Source organism: Plecotus auritus (genome assembly GCF_963455305.1).
Source record: "Plecotus auritus genome assembly, chromosome: 2".
Taxonomy (NCBI): domain Eukaryota; kingdom Metazoa; phylum Chordata; class Mammalia; order Chiroptera; family Vespertilionidae; genus Plecotus; species Plecotus auritus.
The window spans coordinates 23,943,509-23,961,424 of record NC_137771.1 but is presented as its reverse complement, the minus strand read 5'-3'; positions in this window follow the sequence as shown (position 1 = coordinate 23,961,424).

Below are 17,916 nucleotides of genomic sequence, written 5' to 3'. Positions count from 1 at the left end.
GAACAGGGACCCTTCAGTCCATAGGCCTTTACTCTATCCATTGAGCCAAACCAGCTAGGGCTATTTTATAAATTTAAAAAATTGCTTTCAAGAGGAAGGGAAAGGGAGAGAGAAAAAAAACACATCAATTAGAATCATTGATTGGCGCCTCCCGCATGCCCCCTACTGGGGATGGAGCCCACAACCCAGGCATGTGCCCAGACTGGGAATCAAACCGTGATATCCTGGTTCATAGGTCAACGCTCAACCACTGATCCACACCGACTGGGCTCACTTTTTTTTTTTAAATCTTCGCCTAAGGATATGTTTCCATTGATTTTATAGAGAGAAAGGGAGAGAGAGAAACATCTACTGGCTGCCTCCTGTATGCACCCTGACTGGGGGTCAAACCCACAACCTAGGTATGTGCCTTGACCAGGAATTGAATCCACAACCTTTTGGTAGATGGGATGATGCTCCAACTGACTGAGCCACCGGGCCAAGAGGAGGAAAGGTCACTTTTGTGTTTCCAAGTATAGGGGGGCTCATGTTCTCTCTGGGATCCCATCCTTCTCTAAGTCTGTACTTGCCCCTCCAGGTACAATTTGGGGCCCAGGGCAGGCACCTCATTTTGGCCATCTGTATTCTTAGGATGCAGTATAAGGCTGGGACCAGTTGCACTAGGTTTTGAGTGAGTGAAGGAGCGGGGAAGGAAATGAAGGCTGGGACCCAGACATGGAAAGCGTTGTGTGGTGTTCAGACCCTACCAAGAAAAGTGAGCTGCACCACCCTTGCCCCTCTCCAGGGGGGCCCTTGCCCTTCCTCCCCCTTCCTCCCCTCCCAGTACCACAACCTACTTTCCAGCAGCCGTTTATATGGCGTGAGGTTTTGGATATTTCCTTTCCCAGAGTTAATCTTGGGCAACATTACAGGGTCTGCAAGCTGTGGAAACAAAGTCCCTTAGTCCCTTTCCCAGCTCCAGCCCCTGATGTGCAGTTGTGTAAGGGAAAGGAAAGAGCTATTCGGAACATCAGCTCGTTATCTTTCCCAGATGAGCCAGACATACTGCTGGTCCCCCCACCCAGAGTTAACCAGTGTAGATTACATATCCCTGTGCTCTGCTGTGACGTGAGGCTGGGACCTCCCCTGTCCCCAGGCTGGGCGATTCCCATTCCCCTCGATGTCCTGGCATGCAAGATGGGGCAGGTGTGTCAGGCCACATGGGAGGATTGACTAAGGAGGGTTCCGGAAGAGCCTGGTCACAGTGGCGTTCTGGGACTGGAGGGGTCCTGCTGGGCAGACCTCTAAGGAAAGGCCTTGTTCTGTAGCCTTTGGCCACCAGGGGTCTCCAGATCACCACTTACTGTACCAGAAAGTGACCATTGGACCCCTGGTTTTCAGAATTTGCTAGAAGATGCACCTGATGGAGCAAATCTCAGAAGCTGGTCTGAGCCAGGAAGTGCCCCCTTCCTTCAGTCATGCCTGCTGGACCTGAATACAAAGCTCAGAGGGTTGCCAGGCTGAGGGCTTGCCTACTACGCCCAGGGCATTGGAAAGAAGTCTGTGGCTCCCATACACACCCCAAACTCTCATGCTGACTGCTGAGTTGCACAAGCTAGCTCCGAGCCCTCCCCTAACTGACCCCCTTACCTCCTGAGTGGAGACCAGAGCACCAGCCTGGTTCCCCTGATGTAAGAGAGTCCTGTTTCTGCCCCGGGCTCCCACCAGTGATATTTCCATACGCGGGTTATGCCTTTCCCTGGTGGATTGGCCTCCTTACATTTGTACTGGGCATCCAGGTCTGAGAAGGAGGTGGCAACAGAGGCCCAGGAGCAGAAATTGCATTAAGTAAAATTAAAATAGTCTCCTAACAAGTAGTTCATTGTGGATGGTGGGGCGGGGGGGTGCAGGAAAAGCATCCTCCCTGTTCTCCCAGAGCTTAAGTGCTACCATGTGCTGTTCCCTGGAAGCCAGAGGGCCGGTGGGAGGCGGGGGAGGGTGGCAGCAGGCGAGGAGCCTCGCTGTGATGGATCCCCAGCCTTTGATGTAGGGCCAGGCCTGACCCCAGGACTGTAGCCGGCCACTGCCAGGGGAGCTGTGGGATGCAGTGCATTCCTGGGGGCAATTTACGCTTCTGGCAGGAGGAGAGGAAAGTTTCTACTGTGGGGAAGGGGGTGGAGAGAGGGCGCTGCCGCAGCGGTTGGGGGGTGGGTGTTGTGAGGAACAGTGGAGGGAGCCAAGGAACAGGGCAACACCCTCCTGCTAAGCCTGGCTCAACTGGCTTGGTGGAGGCCTCCTCCAGGAAGCCTTCTCTGATAGACCCAGAGCTGGTGAGGAGCATCAGCAGCCCAGGCCCCCCTGCTGCCCCTCCACACACATGAGCGGGTCCAGGTAAAGCCCTGGAGGATGAAGGATGCCGGGAGAAGCAGCTGCCCTGCCCTCCTGGCTCTGGGGCCTGGACTGCCAGCCATGAGGGTATCTAGGACTGAGCTAAGCTAGGAGGGGGCTGGGAAGATGGAGTGATGAGCTTGAGAACCCATGAGTGCGCACAAATGCTATTCATGGCAACAGCTAACATTTATGGAAGAGTGACTGTGCCAATGAAGTCTAAGCACTTCACCTGCATTTCCCATAGTATTCACAACAACCCTGTCACTGTTCTCATTCTGCAGATAAGAAAACAGAAACACCCCTAATACATAGTAGAGTCAGGACTTGAATCCAAATAGTCCAGAACACCTCTCATCCAGTACACTATGTGTTACAGACTTATTTTTTGTGTTTCAGTGTGTGTCTCTTTCCTTATGTTTCTTGGGAAGTACGTCTGTGTCTGAATTCTTTCATTTAATAAAAAATGTAGCCCTGTGCTGGGGGCCGGGGACATGGAGATGCTGGCAGCTTCAGTCCTTGGGGAAGCCACTGAACGCAATGTGTGTGTGGTGGGGGAGGAGAGAAGAAGTTGAAAATGAGAGACCAGGGCAGGTCCTTGTTCTGCTGCTTGTTGGTTATGTGACCCTGGAAAAAGGATTTGAACTCAGAGCCTCAGTTTTTCCATCTGGAAAATGGGGATCATAATGTCTACCTGGCTGTCTGTTGTGAGGATGAAACAAGATGAAGTATGTATATTTCCTGGCATGGGCTGAGTGTTCCTTAACTGGTCGTTATGATGACTATGACTATTATTAGGGGAGCTGTCTTGTAAAACTGTGAATATATGAGTGTCTGAGTGTGTGCAGGTGGCAATTTTGTGAAATCAGGGCCTTGTCTGCGTTGTTCATCACCGTATCCCCAACTACCTACCACTACTTTTCAGCACAAAGTAGGCCCCCCCTTAGTTTTTATTGAGTGTGAGAATGGAGTGCGAGGGGCCCAGAGAGGGAGGGGTATGTGGGCAATGTGGGCCTCCACCGGGACCAGCTACATAATTTATGGGGCTCCAGGCAAAATGGAAATGCAGAGCCTCTTTGTTCAAAAATTACTATGAAAGGAATTATTACAAATTTCAAGTTGACCCAGCGGAGTATTAAACCGAGCCCTCTGAGTATGGAGCTTTGTGTGGCTACACAGGCTACCCGCCCATGGCGCGGCCTGGCATCTCCCTGCAGCGGAGCCCCACCAGCCCTCCGCCAGCTGTGTAGGAGGAGGATGAGACTCCACCCTGGCCTGCCATGCTTCCTGGCTGCCTGGGAAAGGTGAGGAAGGGGAAGGACTGCTCAGCGTGGACAGGTCAGGAGAAAGCAGAGGGAGGGACCCCATGACCCGCAGACCACTCCCCCAGCGAGGCCTCTACCACCCCCCAAACCACCAGCCAGGCTGCTGGGTGGTCTGGGCACATGTGGTCACATTTAGATGCTGATTGAAGAAAAGTTGTTATAAGATTAGACTATTTAAGGTAACTTTAATTTCTACTGCATTTCTGGGATTTTTGAGGATGGGGCTGAGCGATCCCCTGGGGTGGATGTGAGGGGAGCGGGGGCTGCAGGAGGTAGTCTTCATTTCTCTGGTCCTGTAAGTGAGGCCTCTGGTGACTATAAAGAAGGAAGGAGGGCTAGCTGGAGGGTAGGACTTCCCAGGACTTGAACCAGGAATCTGGTCCTCTAGCAGATGTGGGCAGTCAGGGGTGGGGATGGAGGGTGCGGTATTAGCAAGGCCCTGGTGGAGCAGGAATTTATCAGCACCGTCTCCCAAGGGTTTGCACACCCCTGGCCACACACATGTGCAAACACCCCTCCCTCCCCTCAGCTTGCTAGACAGGTGAAGGGTGGCAAGAGGAAGGTTCCATCCAGGCCCTCCCCAGGCTCCAACCCAGGGTAGGGTGGTTGGAGCCCAGAGTTCTATTTCTATAGATCAAGATAGAAGTTGAAAGCCAGGTAGCTCAGTTAGTTAGAGTGTTATCCCAATACACCAAGGTTGTGGGTTCAATCTCCAGTCAGGGCACATAAAAGAATCAACCAATAAATGTTGGAACAACAAATCAATAAGTGGAACAACAAATCAATCTTCCTCTCTCTCTCTCTCTCTCTCTCTCTCTCTCTCTCTCTTCCACACACACCTCTTTCTCAAATCAATAAAACAACAACAACAAAAAGAAACTTCAAAGGTAGAAATTGAGAAGGAATGGGAGGATTGTGGTAACAGTGATAACAATTATTTAGTCGTTCCTATGTGCCAGTCTTGTGTTAAGCCCTTTCTATTCACTGTCTCTGTAGTTGTTGTTGTTAATCCTCATCTGAGGATATTTTCTCTCTCTCTCTCTCTCTTTTTTTTTTTAGAGTGGACAGGAGGGGAGAGACAGAAGAGAGAAACATTAATGTGAGAAAGACACATCAATTGGTTGCCTCCCACACATGCCCTGACCACGGCCAGGGATCAAGCCTGAAATCAAACCTGGGACCCTTAAGTCCACAGGCCGATGCTCTATCCACCAAGCCGACCCGGCTATGGCCGCTGTCTCTTCTAAGAGGCCTGATAGCACCGTGGGAAGAGGTATGACAAGGGAGCCAGCCTTCCCAGATTCCCAGCTTACCCACTTGCTGGCTATGTGGACGTGGGCGAGTGAGTTAACCTGTCTGTGCTCACTTTTCTCATCTGCAAAGGGAGGACAATAATAATATCAATGTCAAAGGGTTGTTGTGAGTGTTAAATGAATTAATTTACGTAAAGTGCTCCGACTAGTGCCTGAGTAAGAGCCCTGTGCGGTCAGCTGTTGTCATTAAGGACTGTCATTATCCCCCTTTTAAAGAGGAGGAATTTGAGGTTTGGAGAAAGGAAGTCACTTGCCCACAGAGAGACAGAACTCGGATCCAAACCCTGGTCGGCTTGACTCCTCAGTTCATGCTCGGAACCACCAGGCAGGTGCCAGTGCCGGCTCGGCCAGGGGCTGCATGAACAGGTTACATGCCTCATCTGGTTCAGCTTAACCCCCTCCCCATTGGATACCTGTGCTCAGGCCTTGAACCGTCCTTAAATCCTTTCTGGCCAGTCTTTGATTCCTGTGGCTGAGGGAACTGAAGCCCAGAGAGATGCAGAAGCTTGTCCAGGGCCACACAGCAGGTAACCACAGACAAATCCCACCCCTTGAAATCCAGACCCCACCAGAGACAGACCAAAGGCAGAAGCCCCTGGCACGTGCGATGGGGAGCCTGACTGGAGTCTGGGCTGGCTTAGCCCAGGGGTAAGCCTGGGTGGGAGAGGCTACAGACGGCTGGCTCCAGGACACTCATTTCCTGCCTTGAGGTTTGCTACGCAGAGGCAGCTGCGGCAGCGTCAGGGCATGTGTCTCAGCCTCTGCTGGAGGATGGGCAGCTGAGGCTCACCTGAAGGGTCTAGTGAACACTGGGCCACAGGACAATGGGTCAGGCCTCCTAGGCTGGTTGAAAGGAGAAGGAGCTGGAGCCCTCGGCCCCCGCAGGGCATTGGCCGGGGAAAGACAAGGGAAGGGCTGGGGAGGGTGTGTACCACCTAGAATCAGGCCAGGGGCCTCAGGAAAATTTATGAAGTGAGTCAGGAGAACTGAGGGTGAGTGCGTGGGGGACTGGCTGAGGATGTTTGAGTGTCTGTGTGTGCGGAGCCCAGGGGAGCCCCTTCCTCAGCACAGTGCACCCCTCGCTTGCCTGATTGTTTCATCACCTCCCCTTCACTGAGCTCCCCGCCCCTCCCTGAGAACAACTTGCCTCAGAGCTAATTGCTCTATGTGGATTCATGGATTTAATCCTCACAACAAGCCTATGAGAGCTTTCCAGATGCGAAACTGAGGCTCCAGCGGTAGGTAACTTGTTCAAGGGCATGCAGTTTTGGTTCTTGGACTTGAGCCCGGGCCGTCTAACTGGAGTCCACACTATCAACCTTCTGTCTCTGGCCTTAGGTCCCGCCCTCCCTGAACAGTCAACCCCCACCTGACCCCCTTCAGGGCCTGGTTTTCACACCAGCGTTTGGGGAGGGCCGGGCTCTCCACCCCAGCCAGTGTCCTCTTAGTACCTGGCAGCCAGGTCCCTCCCCTTCCTCAAGCAGTGCCCCAGTCTGGCTCCCTGTAGTCCCTCTGGGCTGGCTCAGGCCAAGAGACCAGACCCAAGACCCCTTTCTATCCCCCCAGTCTGAGTGGCAGGGCAGGAGTGGGCCCAGGCTCTGGAGGTGGGCGAGGGTGAGAGGCCCCGCTGAGGAGTGGTGGGACTGGTGTGTATCTTGGCAGGGGGACAGCAAAGTGGGAGGCCCTCAGAGGGCAATGGAGGTAGGCCCAGACCCAGAGACAACAGCCTTGGGCCTTCCCTGCTCCTTTTCTGGACGTGTGGCGTGCGCGCACACACCCACCCCCTCCCACCCCCCTTCTCCTGGCCTCAGTGCCTCTAGACTCCCCCACTGCACTCACTGCCTCACATCCATCCCTGTGGCTGGTCCTCTGGCTCCTGCCCCTGCCTCCAGTTCCTAATTGTGGTCCCAAAGGACCTCTTCTGTGGCACCTGACCCTGGGGGCCTCCCTGGCCCTAGCAACATCTGCCTCTGTCTTTTGAGTCTTTAGTCTCCTGGTTCCTCCCACTCCCCAGCAGCACCTTCTTGGTCTGCTCTGCTGACCCTCTTCCTTTGAATGTTGGTGGTGCCCACATCCCGGCCTGGGCTTCCTCTTCTCCCTGCACTCCTTCCCTGGCATTGCCCCCAGGGCATCAGTCACCATCTTACAGCACGGATTCCTATCTCTAGCCCAGAAGTCTCACTTCCCTCGTGGCTACATGCAAGTCCCACAGGCACCTCCAACTCAACGCATCCTAGCACCCTCCTCCTGGTCCGCCCTTCCCACTGCCAACCAGAAGCCTGGGCACGGTCCTCGTACCTCCCTTTTCCTAGGTCCCTCACCCCCACATTCAGATCCTGCCCATTCCACCTCCTTAACTCCTCTCACACTTGACCCCTCCCTCTGGCCCCACTTCCCTGGACCAGTCAGGATTATTCCAGCAGCCCCCATCTTCTCCCACACAGAAGTCAGGGGGCTCTTTCTTTTCTTTTTTTTTTTTTATTAGATATATTTTTATTAACTTCAGAGAGGGAGAGGGAGAGAGAGATAGAAACATCCATGAGGAGACAGAATCATGGATTGGCTGCCTCCTGCACACCCCCTACTGGGGATGGAGCCCCAAACCCTGGCATGTGCCCTGACTGGGAATCGAACTGTGACCTCCTGGTTCATAGGTTGATGCTTAACCACTGAGCCATGCTGGCTGATCCGGGTCTCTTTCTAAAGCTGAGCTGCTACGGAGTCTTCTGTGGCTCCCATTTTCCTGAAGGTGAAGCCTAACAGCTTCACATGGCCTACAGATCATGCAGCCTCCAGCCCCTGCCGGCCTGAGCACAGGCTCACCTCCCTAAACCCCAACGTGCCATCATGACCACCCTCCTCCCTTTCCCCAGGAAGTCCTCCTCCCTCAGCCCAGGTCACCATTTGCAGGGAGCCTGCTGTGACTGCTCACTGGTGGGCCACAACCCCGGGGCTGCCCCTCCCCGGCACTGAAAACCCCACGCCCTCCTCAGCGCCCGTCTGTGTCCTCCTAGTTCTTGAGGGCATGGGGCCCGTGGGCACAGGGTGCGTGAGGGTGACTGGGGGACAAGCTGCCTGGGGTGTGTGGCTGTGGGGATGTCTCAGAATGGGTCTCCGGGAGGGAGGCTGACGTCGAGGCCCGCTGGGTGCGAGGGCCAGGCGGGGCGCGGGCCTTGGCCGTGGCTGTGGAAAGAGGAGGGTGGAGGCCCCGCCCCGCCGCGCCCCTCCCGCCGCCCCGGCCTCCCCCACCCCCCCACCGCCCGCCCGCCCACTCCGGCAGCCGCAAGGGCGGCCGGCAGAGCGACGCGGAGCCCCGCTGGCGCGGACCCCGACGACGCCCCTTCCGCGGAGCCCGCGCGCCCTGGGCTGCCCTCCAGGGTCCGGAGCGGCGCCTGGCGGCCCCCTGCAGGTAAAGGAGAGGAGGCTGGTGCGGCTGCCGGGTCTTGGGGGGCTCCCAGGGTAAGACCCAGCCCATGCTTCCCCGAGGCTGTCCGGACTGCTGGGCTGGCGCCTCCGTGGGCACTGGGTGGGGACTGGATCTGCATGGGGACAGGATGAGGGAGCCCACCCAGTTCCCTGCGCCCCTTCCCCTCGGAGTTGCCCAGGCAGAATCCCAGATACGGCCCCTCCTCCCTCCTTCTCCCAGAAGCGGGGCTCCACCATCAGACGACCCGGTGGGCTCCCTGACGATGCGACTTTGAGCATGTCACCTCGCCTCCAGGCCTCTTCCCCCCTGAGAACTGAGAGTGACAAAGCCTCCTTGGCCAGGTGGAGGAGAGAGGTGGCGTGAGGGGCCTTAGAGCGTCCTCCAGTGGGCAGGGAGCCCCTCAGCCCTCCCCTCCCCTCACTCTGCCTTGGCTGGTCAGCTGGCCACCTCTCCGTTTCTGGTCTTTCTGCTTCTGTCCCCGCGTCCCTCCTATTCTAGGTGTCTTGGCAGCACCTCCCCCAACAGGAGACAGTTTCTGGGGAATGTCCCTGCCCGAGGCTCAGCGCCTCCCCCAGCCCCCGGCAGACTTTGCAGGGGTGAGGGGGGCCACTGCCAGCCCAGAGGGACTGGGGGCCCAGGGCCCCATAACAGCCTCCCCAATGTGTCTGTCTTGGGGCTGGAGACACAGTGGCCCCAGGAGTCCCTGGATGGAGAAATGCTGTTCAGACCTAGGAGCCCAGGAGTTGTGAGCTGGGGACAGGCAGGCGCCCTGAGTCTGCTTGTTGTGTGTGTGTGTTTCTGCCTATGAGCCTGTCAGTGTGTGCACTTGTGGGGTGAGGGGGGACAGTGAGTGTCTGCCAGGATGTTCTCAAATGAGCGTGTCAGTAAGTGTGTAAGACCCTCAGTGTGTGTGAGAGCATGCTAGGTTCCTGACACGGAAGTGCTGCTGACCTCCGTCAGGGGGACCCTGGCAACCCTCACATCCTTCCTCCCGCCTGCCGGGGTGCCTGGTGCTAGGCCTGCGCCTTGTTTGGTGGCCACTCGGAGAGCCCTAGCCTTCCAGGAGCTGCGGGCGCACATGGAAGGTCTGGGGCCGAGGGGCTGAGGTGGCTGGAGGGCCAGGCAGCCTGGGGTCCCTCTCTGGGAACGGATCCCCCCTGTCCTGAGCCCAGGGGAGGAGGTGGGTCTGAGGAGGCACCCTGGGGAGTCGGGGGTCTCTGTTAGGGGGGAGATGTCCCCACTGGCCTCCTGCTGGGCTGGCGAACACCGCCGGACCCTTGGACACACCATCACCCCCCAACGATAGTGAGGACACTCCAGGCATACACAGTCATGCACAGCTACACTCCCTCCCACTGACAGTCACACACAATCACACACGTGAACATGCTCTACTGAAACACACTCCACCAAAGATGCTAAAGCAACGACAGGGCACGTGCACATACCTGCACACACCCAGACTCCTACAGACTCACAGCAGCCCGCACAGCCCAGCCAGACATACTCAGGACAACACACGCACATACCCTCTCTCACACTCACACTCAGACACGCTCACCGGGACTCTCTCCGGTTTCACATTGTCTACCACAGAGAAAATAAGTGCTTCCGCTCTTCGGCTCAGAGGAAGGGGAAAGAAAAATTGGAAGCGAATGTATCTGCTAACAAGAGAGAAGGGAAAGATACCAAACAGGGCTGTCAGCCTGAGCACCCCACTGCCACCCCTGCCCCGGGCCTGAGCCAGACCAGACATGGCGGAACCCCAGCTTCCCTGCCCTGCTGCTCCCCCACTCCAGACCCCTACCCTCCAGGGGCAGGCCTAGGGCTTCCCTTGTAGGAAGTGGGGCCTCAGATGAACTGGTCCTGTTTATGGCCCGAGGCACTTGCAAGTTGGGGTGGAAGAACCCGGGGCACAGTGACCTCTCATGTGGGGTGCAGCTGTGTCTCAGGGTGTCCGTCCAGGTACACCATACAGGACGAAGTGTGTGAGGGAGGGTGGTCAGAGAGGCAGCAGCTGGCTAGAGCTTTCAAGAACGAGAACTTTGACAGGTGCAGGGGGTGGACAGGGTGAAGGGGAGGGCATTCCAGTCAGAGGGAACAGCATGTGCAGAGGTGCGGAGGTGGGAAGCTGCAGAGTTCTCTCAGGGGCAGTGAGTTGCTGTTGGCTTATACATCGGGGGAGTGAGTGAGAGGGACTGACAACTACTTAGAGGTCAGGTTTCCTAAGGGCTTGTCCAGAGAAAGGATGTGAACTGCAGAGTGGTACAATCTGGCTATCACTCTGGTGTCTTTGGGGGTCAAGGACAAAAGGGGATCTTATAGTCAAGGAGACTATTGTCCTGGGAGGAAGGAGTGGTTGCCATGGGAACTAGAGGAAGAAATAGATGGGGAGTAAGAAGAGAGACTAGACAGGCCTCAGTGACTGGTTGACGGGATGAACAGAGGACAGACCAGGAGCTTTGCCTGGGGTGACTGTGGTCTGTCCCCAGAGGAGGCAGGTGAAGGGGAGACATGGATGGCAGGGGTCTGAATGTTGGGTGTGGCCATGAGTTGGTGGGGGAGTAGTGTCTGGGAGGCCTGGGGTATGTACAGAAGCCCAAGTGGGCGTGGGAGGTCATGTGTGTACACATGATTGCCCAGACATCAACTAGGGAGGTCACACTCCAACAGGGACTCCCAGACTCTGTCCTGTGGGCGTTTGCAGGGTGGTGCTGTGTGGACAGTGGGCCTTGAGTGAAGGCAGCACATGCAGTGAGGGGAAGAGCTGCCGTGGGAGCCAGACAGGCTGGGGTTACTTTTCCTGTGACCCTGGGTAAGGGACTTTCCAGCCCTGTGCCTCAGTTTCCCCACCTACCAAATGAGAATGCTATTACTTGTGTTTAGGGTCATTTGGCCTGCAGAGGGGTGAGGAGGGTCCCAGCTCATGCAGTGATCGGGGTGCAGCCCTTTCACCCAGACTTGTGATCAGTGTGTTAAACACTCTGATGAGATCCTGGGGAGGGACTTGGAAAGGTTTTAAGTGGGAGGTGACTCTCCCCATGTAACCTCGATGGGCTAAGAGTCCTGGCTCTTGGAGGGCAGAAGGAGGGGGTGGGAGGGGGCTGGTGCCTCCCGGGACAGCTGGGCTACTTCATGGATGGGCTTATAGACACTCAGAGAGGAACTTGCCTGAGATCACTCAGCAGCCGGTGGGAGGACTGAGACCAGAGACCAGGACCCTGGGTTCGGGGCTCCCTTCCTCCCAGAGCCTGCCCCCCCCGCCCTCAACACTTAGGGTGGAGAGAACCTTGTCGCCTGAAGTTCCCTAATTTCAATTCTTCTCTGTCCCATCGCGGGAGGGGACCGATAAGAGTTTATTGGGCACCTATTGTGTGCCAGGTCCCTGTCTCATTTAGTCCTTGTAACCGTGCTGCAGGGCTTGGTGACCCGTTTAACAGAGAGGGAAGTGGAGGCTCCCAGAGGATGGGCACTGGCCAAGTGTCACCTTGCTGAGGTCTGTGAGCACGCACAGTTCACGTTCCTCCCACCGAGCCCCTGGTCCCTGCTCCCTGCCCGGTGTGGTGGGAAAGAAAAGGACGCCCAGCTGTGGGGCATGCACAGAGCACCGAGCCTTTTCATAGCACAGGGGGCTTTTTTGGGGAGGAGGACCTGGGGGAATATCAGGCATGAGAAGGTCAGGCCCAGAGAGAGCCCAGAACAATGAGGGTGAGGCCCTGTCCCCGTGGGTCCTGGGAGGGAGGCAGCCTCTGGGAGGAAGGGGCCCTGGTTTCTTCCATGAGACCGCAGGTGACTCTCTGGATTTCCATAATCCGCCTGTGAGATGGGCCAGTGAGGCCATCCTGGCTCTCCTTAGAGCAGCCGTGGGCAAACTACGGCCCGTGGGCCGGATCCGGCTGTTCTATCCGGTTCTCTTGCTCTCCCCTCCGCTCCTTTACTTTGAATTTATATTAGTTCACACAAACACTCCATCCATGCTTTTGTTCCGGCCCTCCGGTCCAGTTTAAGAACCCATTGTGGCCCTCGAGTCAAAAAGTTTGCCCACCCCTGCCTTAGAGCCTGGGGTGAGGAGCAGCAGGGATGGTGGTGTGGAGGGGCCACTTCTCCTCTCCTGAAAGGTCTCAGGAGGTCCCTCCAGATCTAACATCACAGCCCTCAATACCCAGAGGTTTTCTGTCCTTCCTCCCACTGTGGCTGTGCCTGGCCGCCCAGCAGCTCTGTGTGAGCCCTTCAGGCCATGTGCCCTCTGACAGGCGACCATGGCTCAGCTCATGGCAAACATTCCTCTCATAGTTCCGGGAGCACAGCAAATCCCCCGCTTAGCCAGGAATGCACAGCGCCCTCCTGCAGCGGTAGCAGGGGTGTGGGTTGGGGAGCACCTGAGGGGTAGGCAAGAGGGGCTGCGGGCGTGTGGAGGACCCTCACCCTCAGCCCCACCCCCAGGCACACTAGGCCTCAGCTCCAGGGAGCTGGGAGGCTGTCCCCACTATCTGTGGGTCATCTGTGGACTCACAGCTTGGGTCCAAACTCTGGGACCGTCCACCACTGGCTAGCTGGGCGAGCTTGGTCGTGACTTCTCTCTGAGCCTCGGTTTCTTTTTTTTAAAAAATGTATTTTATTGATTTTTTACAGAGAGGAAGGGAGAGGGATAGAGAGTTAGAAACATCGATGAGAGAGAAACATTAATCAGCTGCCTCCTGCACACCCCCTACTGGGGATGTGCCCGCAACCAAGGTACATGCCCTTGACGGGAATCGAACCTGGGACCCTTGAATCCGCAGGCCGATGCTCTATCCACTGAGCCAAACCGGTTAGGGCTGAACCCCGGTTTCTTCAGCTGTAAAAGAGGGGCTATAATCTAACTCACAGGACTTTGGGAGGTGTTATGGTAATATAGTAATATAATACTAGTGAACATTTATTAACTGCTCCTTTATGTCAAGCACTGCTTGAAGTTCACCATATGAAATTAACTCGTTTAATCCTCACAAATGCTCTAAGAAGCTGAGGCATAGATGAGTGAGGTCACGTGCTGGTTAGAGGTGGGGCTGGGAGCAGAACGCATGAAGCTGGGCTCTTAACCCATCATGTGATTTGTAAGGCAAGACAGCCCAGGGCCTGCTCCAGGTAGAGGCTCAGAAAGTGGGGACTTCTCCCATGAGCCCGTCTCTGGGAGAGGCGACTATTCTCCTCAGGGCCATCAGCACCTCAGCTTGGAAAGCTGGGAGGAAGAAGCGGGACTGGGGCACTGGCCGTCCTCCCTGAGAGCCCTGCAGCTCTTAGAAGCTGGTGGGGCTGGGGGTGCATACTGTCCCACCCACATCTGGCCTGGAATTTAGCTGGTGGCAGGCTCTGTGCAAGGAGCAGATATCGCCAGGGCAGAGGCTCACAGAGGAGATTAGGGAAGGCAGCTGGGGGTGGAGGTTAAGAACAGAGTCCCATTGAAGTTGGCTCAGGCACTGCCCTGGCACACCAACCCGCCCCAGCTTCCTACTGTGTAGGATCGAGGAGGGAACCTTGGTCAACTGGGAGCTGTTCCCGGCCTTGAGGGCCATGTTGCCATGTGGGCTGAGGCAGCACCGGTGGGGGTGGAGAAACCGGGAGAAGGGCCTGTAGCAGAGGTCTCCAGGAAGCCAGAGGGTACAGGGTTTGGCCATACTGGGGGCTGGGCAAGCCCCAGTGCTTCCGAGTCCTGTAATCTTGGAGAATGGATGCCACCTGCTCCTCAGAAAAAGAGGACAGCAATTCCTGCCTTACACGGGTATGGGAGAGTGCGATGAAAGAACGCCTGGAGCATGCCGAGTGCTGTGTCTGGTACATAATATGTACTTGGGATTTAAAGGGCTAACGTGGGTGGAGGGTGGGGGAGCCAGCTTTAAGCTGGGCCCCGGCTCTCTCATCTTGATATTCAAGGCATTTCTCAGGCCGACCCCCGCCAGCCCTTCTCGTCTCAGATCACCTGTATAGTGGAGAAGTTAACAACCCAAGCTTTGGAGTCAACAGCCTAAGTTCAGAGCCAGACTCTACCCCTTGTGAGCGGTGTGACCCTGGGCCAGTTACTTAACCTCTCTGTGCCTAGATGTCCACATCTGTATAAAGGGAAAACAAAGCAGCTACTTCACTGGATTGTTGTAAGGATAAGTGAGATAATCCCTGAGAGATCTCAGGACAGTGCTTGGCATGTAGCAGATACACAGTAAATGTTAGCTATGTTTAGTTAGTTCATTTACTTATTTTTTATTTCCATCCTGAGCTTTCACACCTCCAAACCCTCACACATGCTGTTTCCATGGCCTGGACTGATTGCCTCTCCTTGTCATCACGCAGTTAAATCCATGTTTATTCCTAAAAAATCCAGACCCAACATGTCACTTTCCCTCCCCAAGCCTCATGGTGGGGTGGGGGTGGGGGCCAGAGAAGCTGGGGTTCCGTTGGGCAGTAGGACCTCCCACCCAGCTCCATCAGCCAGACTGGGCCCTCAGACCTACCTGTGCGGTCATGGTGTTCAGAGTGGTAGGGATGGAGGCAGGCTCAGCTGAGTTGGAGGGAAGGCCTAGGTGCCGCTGGCTTTAGTGTCTGGCTGCTTGTGCAGTGAGAGATGGGGCCAGGATGTCAGAGTTTCCATGGGAGCAGGCAGAGGCGAGCAAGCAGCTGAGGGAGAGAGTGACGCGGCCAGTAGGTCTTCTGCCAGGTGGGCTGGCTGGGAGTTCCCTCCCCATCCACCCAAGAGTTACACCTGGCCCTGGCCTATAGCCTCAGCTCCCCTGTGGACAGCTGTGTGACCTGGACTAGGGCTTGCAACCACCTGGCATCATGGTTGATTGAGGCAGAAATGGGGACCTGGCTATTCAGGGTCCTGACTCTATCACCTCCCTGCTCAACAACCTTCCATGGCTCCCCATTGCCCTCCACAGGAATGCAAGCATGGCATTCAAGGCTCCTCACTAGGTTGCCTCATCTTTCTCGGCTCCTGCTTGTCCTTTCAACCCCACAGCACTCTGGATCTTCCCTGTATCTGCCAGCAGCTTCCTACTGCCAGAAATTTCTTTTCTTACTTTGTCTGCCTTTCAGGCCCCTACTCACCCTTCAGGATCCAGCTCCCGTGTCCCTTCCACATGAATCCTTTTGGGGAAACTAAGAGGGGAGGCGATGTTCCCTGCTCTCTGTTCCCACAGCCCAGAGACCTTCGCCAGTTGTGTGGTGGCCACTTGTCTGATGCTTCCAGCTAAATCAGGGCAGGACAGGGCATGGGGCTGGGCCATTTCTCTGTCCCAAAGCCCAGCCTAGGGTCCCCCACACAGTAGGAGCTCCTCCAGGCAGGAACCTTAGCTTGTGGAGAGGCACCCCAGCCCAGGGCCCGATACATAGTAGGGATTTCTCTAGCATGAACGCTGGCACACAGAAGGGGCTTCTTAAGCCTGGGCCTGGGACAGGAGGAACTCCATCAAGTCAAGGCCAGGCACCCTGTGGACACAGCTAAGTATGCATGAAATGAATGAAGGGAGTCACCTCCTGGCTTCCTGAGGAGAGAGACTGAGGTTGGGGCCAATGTTCCAGCAGGGGCTGTTGGTACGAAGCCCATGGCAGGCACTGCGGTGGCTGTGAGCTGGGGCAGAAGGCTTCCCGGGCTCTGGCACCTTCCTCACTGTTTCTCTCTTTCGTCCTCAGGCCTCGCCTCTGCTGGGACCTTAGAGGCCCCTCAACCTGAAAGGTAAGCTAGATTGAGGGCATCCGGCAGGAACATCCCAGGCGGATGAGGCCACTGCTGGCTGCTGCCTAAGCTTGCTCCCTCCTGCTGCGCGGAAGCCCCTCCCAGCCGGGATGTCCAGCAGGCAGCCCCTCTTGCAGGTGACCTCAGCTCCCTGCGGCCTGGGCTTTAAAATCTCGGCCCAACTCGGAAGCAGCTTTTTCTCATTTGTGAACTATTTCTCCCTGGCTCCTTGGCGTGGGCCTGTGTTTGCTTGGCCTGCCCGGGTGCAGTGGCCTGGCTGTGCTCCTGCCGGGCCCCTTCCCTGCCCAGCCGCCACTGCCGCTGCTGCCACCGCGTGGGGAAGCCACGAAGGCCCAGGAATTTTGGCAGGCGTGGGGAGGCAGCGGGCGGCGGGTGGCGCTCCGGAAAAGGCTGCAAATGTGAACCAGAAGGCGAGGGATTGGCAGCGAAGAGGCCCTGACTGGCCTGGCCTGGGGCCTGGGGGTGGCTGGGCCTGGGGGGACCCTTCAATGTCCAGGCCTGGTCAGAAACTCGGGGCCTCTGCTGGGAAGTAGGTGATGGCAGCAGCTGAGGCCTGAGCCCGGGGAGGGAAGGGCCAGTCCCCTGGCAACCGCCTGAGGATACAGTGTTGCCCTGGTGCTGCCCGCTCCCGGGCCTCTTCTGGGTCGTCTGCCCTCATCTAGTTATTCCTACCTCCCTGGTCACTTAGTTGCCCTAAGATGCTCCTCCCCAGGGGAATTAGTTGGGTGTCTAGTCTCAGAGATTGGTAGAGGCTTGGGGCATTTGAAACTGAGAGCAGAGCAAACGGCAGGGCAAGGAGTCTACCTAACGTGGTAGACCTACGCTGAGTGGCCAGATTATTATTTTTTTAATGTATTTTATTGATTTTTTACACAGAGGAAGAGAGAGGGATAGAGAGTTAGAAACATCAATGGGAGTGAAACATCCATCAGCTGCCTCCTGCACACCTCCCACTGGGGATGTGCCCGCAACCAAGGTACATGCCCTTGACCGGAATCGAACCTGGGACCTTTCAGTCCTCAGGCCGACGCTCTATCCACTGAGCCAAGCCGGTTAGGGGAGTGGCCAGATTATTATGATCTCTGAACGCATAATAATCTGGCCACTCAGTGTAGTTGCCTGTGGGGAGGGAGGTCCAGCCCTGCCTCCTCCAGCCCGGAGCTGAGAACTCTGGAAGAGCCACAAAAAAAAGGGGGACCTGTGAGCGGCCACCCTGCAGGCTTGGCTGGAAGTGAGAGTTGGGTGGTTAGAGGTCTAAAGCCAGAGCACCTACTGTGTGCACCTACTGTACTGAGCACCTACTGTGTGCACCTACTGTACTGAGCACCTACTGTGTGCCAAGCCCAGTTAGGGATGAGGTGGGGGTGTGGGGAGAGATGCCTAGGAGGAGAAGGTTTTACCTGAGGGAGGCAGGGAAAGGTGCTTGGAGGAGGAGGCATTTGAACTGGGTCTCAAATGAGGAGTAACATGTTTGCCTGGAGGAGAGAGACAGAAAGGGCAATCAGGGGAGAACATGCAGGCGAAGGCAGGCAGGCGGGTACAGGAAACAGCGAAGTTTGGAGTGTATGGCTATCAGGATGCTGGGGCTCAGGTGCAGTGGGTTCCTCTCACCCCCTAAACGTGGATGTTTCCCCCAGGGCGAGTCCATGGCCCTCATCCAGGCTGCAGGAGCCCTGTCAGTGAAGCCCTGTTTTATCTCCAGCCAAAGTCTCTCTCGAGTCCCTGACCCATAGATTCTCTGCCTCCTGTACA